This window comes from Polypterus senegalus, chromosome 1 (assembly GCF_016835505.1).
Source record: "Polypterus senegalus isolate Bchr_013 chromosome 1, ASM1683550v1, whole genome shotgun sequence".
NCBI classification, from domain to species: Eukaryota; Metazoa; Chordata; class Cladistia; order Polypteriformes; family Polypteridae; genus Polypterus; species Polypterus senegalus.
The window spans coordinates 24,237,554-24,249,889 of NC_053154.1; the positions used below are offsets into that span (position 1 = coordinate 24,237,554).

Genomic DNA, 12,336 nt, shown 5'->3' on the forward strand with positions numbered 1-12,336 from the left:
AGCGACAGGCACACGCCAATTACATGCATCAGCCCCGTGTGTGAGGGAGATCGCAGTCCACGGTGAGGCGAGGCTCATCGCACCTCGTGCTTCTCCACAGTAAATGTGCCAATTTACCGATTTTGACTATAAAAACAATCAAAATTATTGGAATCATACAGAAAACAAATTTATAGCACAGACCAGTGGATGCTTTTATTTTATGTTAACATTATTAGTTTTTTTACTTTCATGATAACGCTTCCCATGACCGCACATCCCTGCCAGTAGACCATTCTGCTCCCTCGTACACAAACACAGAGGTGGCAGTGAGGGGCTTCTCTTTAAAACTGACAGTGTCACCTCTGTCATTTGACTGTGCTTCAGTTATGGGGGCTAAACATCAATCAAACTGCTCCTCGTTGTAAAGTCTGTGGAAACTGAAGACCGCCGTTAAGCTCTCCATTGCCAATTTCCATGTGCACAAATACTCGGCATCGTATGACAGTGGTGCGCATCTTGTTGAAAATGCTTCTCACTAATGTAGAACATCTAGTATATGAGAACATCTGATTTAGTGTTTGTGTTTAGTTGTTTACAAATTTACAATCATGTATTCTGTGTCAGATTGTGTGTCAGAATAGGTTTGCATTTTATGTATATATTAGGTAACTAAAGCACTTAGTTTGATCATTTTTATTATTTAGACCATAACATTTAGGCATGTTTGTTTATCATTCATGGGCCCATATATTTGCAAAAGTGTTTGGGTGTCAATAATATGTTACATGTTAATATAGGAATATATTTCTAATACATCACTGCACTATTTGTTGATGGTAATTATGAGCATTAATGATTTCAGTCTGTATGACAGGATGCCTCGAGAGGAGTTGTGGTATTGTATGAGGAAGTCGGGAGTGGCAGAGAAGTATGTAAGAGTTGTACAGAATATGTACGAGGTGACAGTGGTGAGGTCTGTGATACGAGTGACGGATGATTTCAAGGTGGAGGTCGAATTACATCAGGGATCAGCTCTGAGCCCTTTCTTATTTGCAATGGTGATGGACAGGTTGACAGACGAGATTAGACAGGAATCCCTGTGGACCACGATGTTTGCTGATGACATTGTGATCTTAGAGTAGGGAAGAATGAGTAGACCCTGGAGAGGTGGAGATATGCTTTAGAGAGGAGAGGAATGAAGGTCAGTAGGAACAAGACAGAATACATGTGTGTAAATGAGAGGGAGGTCAGTGGAATGGTGAGGATGCAGAGAGTAGAGTTGGTGAAGGTGGATGAGTTTAAATACTTGGGATCAACAGTACAGAGTAATGGGGATTGTGGAAGAGAGGTGAAGAAGAGAGTGCAGGCAGTGTGGAATGGGTGAAGAAGAGTGTCAGGAGTGATTTGTGACAGATGGGTTTCAGCAAGAGTGAAAGAGAAGGTCTACAGGATGGTAGTGAGACCAGCTATGTTATATGGGTTAGAGACGGTGGCATTGACCAGAAAGCAGGAGACAGAGCTGGAGGTAGCAGAGTTAAACTTGCTAAGATTGGCATTGGGTGTGACGAGGAGGGACAGGATTAGAGAGTCAGCTCAAGTTGGACAGTTGGGAGACAAAGTCAGAGAGGCGAGATTGAGTTGGTTTGGACATGTGCAGAGGAGAGATGCTGAGTAAATTGGGAGAAGGATGCTAAGGATAGAGCTGACAGGCAAGAGGAGAAGAGGAAGGCCTAAGAGAAGGTTTATGGATGTGGTGAGAGAGGACATGCAGGTGATGGGTGTGTAACAGAGCAAGATACAGAGGACAGAAAGATATGGAAGAAGATGATCTGCTGTGGCAACCCCTAACAGGAGCAGCTGAAATAATAAGAAGAATGATTTCAGTCTGTAAATTAAACACAAAGACAATGTCAAAAGTTTGGGAGATCCCCTCTATACTGTAGATGTCAGGCAAGTGAAATATGACTTTACAGACTGGAGTCCAAAACAGAACAGAGTATCACAAAGAGAAGGCGGTATAAAAATGGTCAGTGTAAGGAAATCATGTTATTAGTATGTGACAGTCTGCAACCGGAAGTGACATCAGGAGGGGGCAGGATCTGGTGGATCGGAACAGGAAGTGATGGTTAGGCTGAGGGTTCTTCTGTTGTTCTGTAGAAAGAGAGCAGAAAGAGTTAGAGGACAGTGCCAACCCCTATTTCGGCAGGCAAACGCACTTATTTGAACCCTTAAACTGTTTTTAATCGCACGTGTGTGACAAGTCAAATATTAGCTATATTCAATTCTGATAAGAGGCATACAATGGGAAAAGTGTGAGGCTCTGCGAGACTCGCCAATGGTGGCAGCAAAATGCCTGCTTTAAAAAAATAAACACAATTTTAAATTGGCTATAGGTGTAAATAAAATGAATCAGGGTATACCATAAACAATACAAAAGTGCTGTTATCTCATAGAACTTTTCCTGTTTGCTGGATCTGATTCATGGATAGGTTTGTTATGTAGATTCCTAAACTCTGGAGTCAGAAAGATTAGAAACAAATGTCAAATCTGAACAGAGGTTCATACTTACCGCAGCTTTTCTGCGTCCTCATTAAGGTACACAAAGGCCCTTGATTATATACTCTTACTAAACCAACATCATCAGCCTGTAAAATGAACAAACCAGACATACAGTATATATATTGGCTTTGTGCACAATAAAACCTTTAAGATGCCCCACTTTCCCAAATCGCATCCTTACCCCTCTCATTGGCTCCACAGTGCTTTCTACGTTTTTGCCCAACTGCCCTCCTCTCCACTTGGACGGCCTGCCCTCAGGAACGTCGAGCGACGAGCTGTGAGAGAAACCTGGATTGCAGGTGCACAGTTGCAATGTGTTTAAATTCTGCATTTATCTATCTATCTATTATAATTCTATCATTTATCTTACACTCACTTATTTTATTTTTATTCTTTTTTTAACCTGTGAGTCAGTAAGGCATGCAATTAAAAAAAAGCAGCAAAGATATTGAAGTGGGACTCCTTGAACACTACACATTGTTGATGGTTCAAACAGTTACGGATGTTTTGGTGCTGCATCATCCAAATTTATCCAAGAGAGTCAACATTTAAACTCTTGGACTTGTTAACGCTTCCGATATGTAAGAACCCTGACATTAGTTTGAAAAGAGTGCCAGCGTTAGGCCTAGTGAAGGTAGATAAATCGGTTTGAGTGAGTCTAAGACATGTCTGCTATGGCTGTTGTGAAACCCCAGGCATGTATAGCCGCCCTAACCCTGGCACAGACTGAGACACATGTTGCCACACAGCACCCGGTTTATTAACACAAAGCAGCCCAGTAAATGTCAGCAACACAGTAGCCAAGTAAAGCACAGTCCATTCTCTTTAGCAGACCTTCAGCCTCCACTCCTCCATTTCAACCCGACTGACGCCATTAAGTGGTGGTGACTGGCTCCTTTTATAGGGCACCCGGAAGGACACCAGGTGCCCAACAACCTTCTTCTGGCAGCTCTTCCGGGTGTGGTGGAAGTGCTGCCAAATAGGAGCCTGCAAGCATCCAGGTGCCCTCCGCTGGTGGCCATGGGCCCTAGCAGGGTAGAGCATCCATATTCATGACCAGTGGCCCCGCTGGAAGCCAACGGTGCTGCCCTCTGTTGGTCAGGTTTGAAACTGCCCCCCGGTCCTTCCATGGTTGGGGTGTCCCAGACCTCCGTCACACTATGTACAATGAACACATCAAAATAATTATGCAACAGCCCAACAAACTGAAATCAGAAACCATTCTCAAAGCTCACAAACCTCACTTATTTCAAAGAGCCTGGAAGTCTTTCGTCATTGGTCATGTGTCCTGTATGCAAACCTCTGTTGCATTTTCATCCTCACGTCCTCCACGCTGTTGTTCTTTTTAACATCTGAAAGACATGCTATTCACACATTCTCAAGGCCCTCTTCATTTAGGATGGCTTGGGTAAAAAATTCACTCCTGTTTGTTGAGGTTTCTTGATCCCAAAAGCAGCCCTTGATTTCCTGTCCCCACCTGACTTGTGCTTTATAGAGTTTTCCGTCACTTCAGGGCAACCCAGTTTTCTTAGGCAAGTGTGGTATTTGGCCAACTTAATCTTCAAACCTGGTTCCCCATCCAGCATATCCAGTGATGGAACCTCTGTCAGTGAGGCATTGGTGCTTGGAGATGAGTGCTCCTCCAACCATGTTGAACTGTTTATCACTGACATACACTTTGTTTTTTGACATTTTTTTGGAGTTACAGTAAGTTTTGGAGGTGGAAAAAGCAACTTACCGCTCTCTCTGTAGGCTGCTCCGACCCTATTAATTAAGTACGTCAGGCACAGCTACTGCCTTTAACAGTGAAATCAAAGAAGATACACGCCTAACGTAGACAGCCAACTTGAGCCTTTACTATTGAAACTAAAATCGTTTTGCATGAACAGCACACTACCGCATAAGGCAGCGTGTTAAAGACAGATAGATGTGTTCTTCTAGGAGTCTGCTGTTGAGAACAGAGATTTGGATTACAACCGAATAAAAATCAGAATAACTCCAAATGTTTAGAATGTCTAGACTAGCCAATATGGCACCTGCATTGTATTGTATTTGGGTGTACAGCATTATTTGTCTGTTAATAATAGTATTTATCTGGTTGAGCAAAGTTATGCTAATGCTAAAAGCAGTTGACCCCAACAAAAGTCAGAATTGTTTAAGCACGTAAACATACCTGTACTAAGGGAATGAAACAAGACAATTTAATAGTACATTTACTGGCTTGTGACGGTATAGTTAGTGAACGTAAAGCATGAAAAGGGAACTCAAGGAAAAACGCAAAATGAACTATAGGGTGGTCTAATTATGAATTTTCATTACGCTTTAACGTATTAAGTTTATTTCATTGAAAATCACCTGAAAAATCCCGGACCATCGAAAAAACGTTTGAACGGACTATATGAAGAATCGTCTTTGCGCCGAACTGGAATCATCCCCGCATAAATCAAAGTCATCCAGACGATATGGATCTGCATAGTTAGATCTGGACCACCCTGTAATGCTAGTCTGTCTGATGAAGTGTTTTGAATGAATATCTCAATATTTCTGCTGTTGTTTTTTAACTTTTATTTCAGTAACCTTTTGCTCTTAGCCGGCGCCAAAAACTCAAACCTGCAACCTGTCGCTTTGTTGAAAGTCACGTGATCCTACCACCAAGTTATCCAATTTCCTTTGACGGTGAATCTGTCTGGTGCGGATCATTTCCGGTGAAGACTAAATATAGTTAATTTTACTACTTTCAATTAATCAAGTATGATCGAACATAAGCAATATATGTAATATAAAATAAATACATTTTTGTAAATGTAACAACCTACCATCAGGAGTGGACTGGGTCTCAAAACCGGCCCAGACATCCTTCAATGAGTGAGGTGACGAGGTCGGCCCACTCAGCCCATTATTCATTTGTCATTTTCTTAAAATTTGTGATGTGTACGCGGCCCGCTACTTACTGTGAGCCTACTATATGAACTCTATTTAAACTGTTGCCAAACTTAATCTGTACACTGTTGTTTAGATGCAACTTAAAATTTGACGACATGCTTAGAAATAAAATTCAATGAAAATAAAAATGTAGTAACACGGCTTACACGTTATTAGAGTGCATATCGATTGTCAATGTCATGTCCAGGTGCCAGTACAGTAGTAGGCTAGTAGCTGCTTATTTACAATGGAATAAATTATAACTGAGGATATAATGAAAACCTCACATGATTGAAATGTTCCATTAACTTAACGATAAAATGTTCCGTCTTAATATTAAAAATTCCTGTGCTTTATAACTTTATTTCATCATACTAATAATCGCAGCTGAAAACCTTATCGCTCACGCCGAGGACCAGAGAACAATAAAATGCATAATGCATAATCTAAACTAATTAGTACCGAATAATTTAAATACTAGATATGAGATAAAATAAATTGCAGTAATATACATACTAACCGATAGCGGTATCGAAACGGAAATCAGCAAAAGGCAGTTTTGGCCAAATTTCTCACTGCAATGTCGTGTACTGACAACTAAAACAACTTGATGGCGTAATACGACATATTATATAGGACTATATTAATCACAGTACCGGACAGATAATGTTTAGTAGTTTAGAAAATGAATTTCAACGTCAAACAGTAACCAGTACATAAAATGTATTTCATAAAACGGCCGGCCCATCACCAGACCAGAGTCCGCGGCCCACCGGACATTGCCCAAATGCCCTAATGGCCAGTCCGCCCATGCCTATCATTGCCCTTTTCTTCAGTGTTGGGGCACTGGACTGAAAACCCCGAGGTGGGGGGTTCGAACTGCTGCTGTCACCCTGCTAATATAAGAAAGACAATTCACCGGAATGAGCTTCCAATAGGGGAAGGAAAAAACATCGTAATAAGTCGCCTTGGATAAAAGCGTCACCATAAAGTGCAAAGAAATCGTGGGAAAAGAAGCAACTGAAGGAGAAAAACTTCGAGTAAACCATTTGTTTGTTTTATTCAGACTTATTTGAAAAATCTGGAAACGGCAGTGGAACAGAAAAGGTGCAGAAAAAAATGGATTCCACTTAACTTTAAGTATACGAAAGGATACATGAAGTTATGTTGTGATTGAGAGCAAAACATATAAAAATATAAGTCATTTTAAACATTATGCAAAGAAATTCAAAAGTGCCCTTTGGCTCATAGAAAAAGAAAACAACATTGGCTTTTACCAATAAGAACTCAGCACATAAATAAAATACAAGTATACTCTTAAATTTTGTACAAATATACAACTCAAGCTGCATCAATAAACAATAAATGACTTTTAAAGCTTTACACTTTTGGCCAGTGTAGACATCAGGCTTTTTGTCTCCTCTTTAAAGATACATTGCACAGTTGTTAACGCGTTTAACACTGTATTTGTGGCTACATACAAGGCCACTGGGTTGCTACATATCGATTTCTTTTAAACAGTCCCCGGGTTCTGCCTCACGAAAATCCCCAAAGAGTTTCTGCTTTCCCGGCACTCCTTCTCCTCCTCCTTCGAAGAGACGGTCTTTACTTCCCAATCTGGTGGAAACCCCAAAGACCAGAATCTTCACCTCAAAAAAATAATAGTGCGACCGCCTGCAAAAGACAAAGCATAAATACAAAAACGATCGCGGATATTCTATACAAAGAAAAAGGCGCAGTTATAGACCCTGATACCCCGCCTATGAGTCAGCTAAAAAAAATAATCGGGAGTGCTCTCCCCTCGACTTTCTCGTATACTCAGATATGGGAATGGATATTTAAGGAGTAAACCTTAAACCTTAGATTATTATATTTTTATATATTGCACAATAAAGAACCATCAACAACAAATCAAATTAAATTAATAATTGATTGAACAATTATTATAAAAGTAAAGCTGAATGAATCGAACATGCAGCTGCATGAATAAAAGGTAAAGTACTACTTCCTGCTAGCACAAATAGCCCAAAAGCTGATAGAAATCTGCGTTTTGCACCTAGTAGTTTTATGCAAAATTTGGTTGACTTAAGTGAAAGCGTACTCAGTTTAATCTGTTTACACACCCACACACACTGACCCACGGATATATGGTAAATAAATAAATGGTATTTTCGGACTCAGGGAGGTCTAAAACGTCGAGGTTCATCAAAATTTAGACATCGAATTTTTGGACGGTTATAAAACTTTCCCTAAACTTCGTATACGAGAAAGTAAAAGAAGCAGATGTCATCATTTGTACAGGCTGACAGGTGAGGTCAGACAGGAGTCTCTATGCACGAGGATGACATTGTGAGCTGCTGCGAGGGTAGACAGCAGGGTGAGACGAACCTGGAGAGGTGGAGGGGCCAGTGGGGAGAAAAGGAATGAAAGTCGGTGAAAGTCAGGGAGTGATTTGTGAAAGAAGAGTAGCTGCAAGAGTGAAAGGAAAGGTCTGTGAAGCAGCAGTGAGACCAACTGTGTTGTGTGGTTTGGGGACGGTGGCCCTGACGAAAAGACAGGAGGCGGAGCTGGAAGTGGCAGAGCTGAAGATGCTACGATTTTCACTCGCAATAATGAGTAATGAGGGAAAACGGGATTAGGAATGAGTCTGAACTTATCATGACTTACAAACCTGAGCACACATTAAGATCTCAAGATGCCGGTCTGGATTCCAAGGATTAGTAAAATAACAGTGGGAGGTCGAGCTTTTAGTTACAGGGCCCCTAAACTGTGGAATGGTCTTCCTGCTTTTATAAGAGATGCCCCTTCGGTCTCAGCCTTTAAATCTCGGCTGAAGACTCACTACTTCAGTTTAGCATATCCTGACTAGAGCTGCTGATTAACTGTACAGACTGCATCTCTGTTGTTAGTCATTAGCACTAAAACATAAGTAATATGATTGTTATAATTTGTTACTAACTCTCACCTATTCTGTTTCTGTTCTCGGTACTCAAATGTGGCAATTGGTGCCACGGCCCACCTGCCAAGTTGTTTGCCTGCCTATGGTAAAGTCATCTCTGATGGAGGATCACAGGAATCATGGGAAAAAGGGGTCCTTTCATCGGATTGGCTGGCCGAGCAACATTTCAGCCGTGGAATGGCCAAATGGGGAGGCAGCTTGATGGATGAGGTCTCCAGGACTCTAAAAATATCTAAATCTTATTATGTGATATCATCTACTGTTAAATTCTGCTCCCTACTTCTAAAATTTTTATTATTATGCTGTTTTAGGGATTTGTTCTGTTCTGTGTATTGTGTTGTAGTGACCCCCTTCTTTTGACACCCACTGCACGCCCAACCTACCTGGAAGTGGTCTCTCATTGAATTGCTTTTCCCAAGGTTCCATTTTTCCCTACAAGGATTTTTTTTGGGAGTTTTTCCTTGTCTTCTCAGAGAGTCAAGGCTGGGGGGCTGTCAAGAGGCAGGGCCTGTTAAAGCCCATTGTGGCACTTCCTGTGTGATTTTGGGCTATACAAAAATAAACTGTATTGTATTGTATAGTATATTAGACGGACAACACAGGTGCGACAGTTTGTGACCAATTGAAAGAGGTTAGACTGATATGGTCTGGGCACGAGTAGAAGAGAGATGAGAGATACATGGAGAAAATAATGTTGAGGATGGCACTGCCAGGCAAGAGGAAAAGAGAAAGGCCAAAGAGGAGGTTTATTGATGGGATCGGGCATGAACACAGTCAGCGTGGCAGAAACTGATGTAAAAGACAAGGGATAGATGGAGACCGGTGATCCTCCGTGGCGACCCTTAAATGTGAGTTGCCGAAAGAAGATTTACTAGGTCCTTTCCCGCCACACTGACGTCATTACACACCAACGGCTCAATGCATATGCAAATATGTTACGAGACACATTTTCCAACTCAGCGCCCTACAACCCCCCATCTCAAAGCACATCCCAATACAAACCGCCACGACTTCGTAGCTATTTTGAATCACGTTTTGCGCCACCCTTTAGAACTTGCTAAATTTGAACTTTTGGTATACATCTGAACTAAACTTACACACCTCTTTTTCACACCACCTTTTTCTCGGAGTCTGCTCCGTGGGGATCATGGACGCCGAAGGAGAGACATCTTCACCAGATTGCTTTCCTTTTAATAAACAACTCACTCTAGAGAAAATGAAAAAGGAAAACTGGCTAAAATGTGGAAATCATGACGCAAAACGTCACATTGTTAACAAAAATGACCCAGTGCTCTGCCCACGACCCCTGCCCTTTCCTGCATGCAATCACGACTTGAAATAAAAAGTGGGATAAGGAGAACAAGTTAAACGAAAACACAAGAGTCACGCACACAATATTAACAAGAGTGTAAACTTTTCTTTTCCCTCGTCCTTACCTGTGATTTGCCGGTTTGTTTCGCTAGCAGGCGTCCGCTTTCGTGGTGTGCACGGCACGGCTCTGCTGGCTGTCCTTATTCCTGAGTTGAAATTATCCGATTGATTTTCTTGATTCCTGTCCCCGGAGTTCACTGCACTCTCCACCGCAGCCAATCGACTCTCCGGGGCGGCAGTGCAAGCCGAGGGCGAGGAAAAATCCTGACCCGCGCTGGACTCGTCCCTGCCATTACTAATCGTTTGGTGCAAGTCCAAGGGAGACCTCGTCCACACCGGTACGGTAATCCGTGTTCTCCCTACTTGAATAGGCTTCGCCTCCCAGACGTAAGCCTTCTACTGGGGTGTGGGTTTCGAAGAACGCGGGATCGCATCCATCGGCTTCGCCTCCCAGACGTAATCGCCGCCTTCTACTGGGGTGTGGGTTTCGAAGTTAAAGTTCCACTTACGCTGGTCACTTTCGCTGATCTCCCGGAGTTTGGTCTTCATCTCCCGATCCAGCTCGTCGTGGTCCACCGGGCCGAAAAGGTTCCTGCACACTCCTGTTCGGGCGTGGAGAGGAAAGGTCCTCCTGGCTGCAAGCCTATCCAACGTACTGCAGGACAACTGAACATTCGACATAGTGCTATTAAGGAATGGAGATAATCCAAGCAGGAACAGTGACAAGACACAGATGGATAACCGAATAAAATAATAAAGTGCAGCTGCAGAACGGACCAGGGCGCTGCGCACTCGTTTAGACCCCCTCAGGCTGAGAAAGGTTCGGTTCGGCTGCAGGTTGGAGACCCGGCCTCCTTCCCCCGAACGGGATTTCCACAGTCAGTAGAAAGAGAACGAGGAGAGCAGCAGTACAAGGAAAAAGGAAAGGGGCTGAAAACGCTTTCCGATACGGAACGATAACACACAGATGGGCTCTCAGAATAAAAAGCTCAGTAAATTTCAGTGATGGCGAACCTTTGGGTGACATGAACTTACCAAAGAAACTGAACAATAAAAATATAAGAAATAACAAAAAATATAAGACCCTGCACCATCTAGAGCTTAAAATGGATTCTCACCACCCGTATCATTACATCATCTTTCATTACGACAGCCGCACAGTTTAGTTGACTTTTTACCGCTGCGCTGGAAGTTCGTTTTCATGGCGCGAGTGCAGCCTCCAAAATGAGCGCACAATCAGTGTTTGTGTGAAATCTGCCTTTACGTTTGTTGCTCGTGTGAAATGCATTTAATTATTTTATGCCAGGAGCCGGTTCAAACGTACAGAAGCTCTGAACCGCACAATGAAAAAAAAATGATGGGGGAGCCATTATCTCGTACCTATCCCGTACCCCATATTTTTTTTTCCATTGTGCGGTTCAGATCTTCTGTAAACAACACTGCGGCTGAGGTAACGAACCTCAAAGACTATTTCGATATTCCGTCTCAGTGCTGACATTGCTTTCATTCCGTGGTTTCATTTCTCCAAAGGGCAGGTAGTCTTCATTTCTAAGTGTGTGCTCGTTTACATTTCTCTCCTCTGTCCCTTTTAATCCCTACTGCCTTATTTTCCGCGTTATACTTTTGCGAGTCCTTATTGTTAGCATTAAAAAATGAATTTAATCAAATAATTAAAATGGACAAACGAAACCGAGTGACTGATGAAGTTAGTGCAGCTTGGTTGGACTTGAAGTCCACCAGTATAATCTATTAAAACTCAGCAACAAAAAAGCCGTTACTTCATGTCAAATCAAATGCAACGTGTTTCATATTTTTCATCCATCCACCCATCCAATATCCAACCCGCTTTATATCCTAACTACAGGGTCACGGGGGTCTGCTAGAGCCAATGCCAACCAACACAGGGCGCAAGGCAGGAAACAAACCCCGGGCAGGGCGCCAGCCCACCGCAGGGCACACACAGACACACACACACCAAGCACACACACGGGACAATTTAGAATCGCCAATGCACCTAACCTGCATGTCTTTGGACTGTGGGAGGAAACCGGAGTACCCGGAGGAAACTCACGCAGACACGGGGAGAACATGCAAACTCCACGCAGGGAGGACCCGGGAAGCAAACCACCGGCCACCTTGCCGTCCTCATATTTTTTTCAATTCAATTCAATTATTCTAAGCCCAATTTTCAGTGCACATGTAATATTTTCCACTCAAGTCGCTGATTTTTCTTTTACTTTTATAAAACAAAGCAACACATCTGATTGGGCTGTATAATAAATTAATATTTAAAGAGTTATTTCTCTTCTGCGGTGGGCTGGCGCCCTGCCTGGGGGTTGTTTCCTGCCTTGCGCCCTGTGTTGGGTGGGATTGGCTCCAGCAGACCCCCGTGACCTTGTAGTTAGGATATAGCAGGTTGGATAATGGATGGATAGATAGATTATTTCTCTTTTGTATGAGAGGGGGCGACACGCCAGCAGAGTCAAGTTAGGCATTTTCAGAAGTTTTGATACGCCGAGCCCAACGGGTTCGCCATCACTGGT

General features: G+C 42.7%; 1 long non-coding RNA gene across 1 annotated transcript; it reads right to left on the reverse strand.

Moving 5' to 3' along the window:
* Window positions 1-6,792: 6,792 nt before the first annotated feature.
* Window positions 6,793-10,158, reverse strand: LOC120523446. Its single transcript, XR_005632627.1, has 3 exons — window positions 9,859-10,158; window positions 9,524-9,629; window positions 6,793-7,137 (listed from the first exon to the last, which is right to left on the reverse strand). It is a non-coding gene; the product is annotated as an uncharacterized LOC120523446 (long non-coding RNA).
* Between the last annotated feature and the right edge of the window lie 2,178 nt (window positions 10,159-12,336).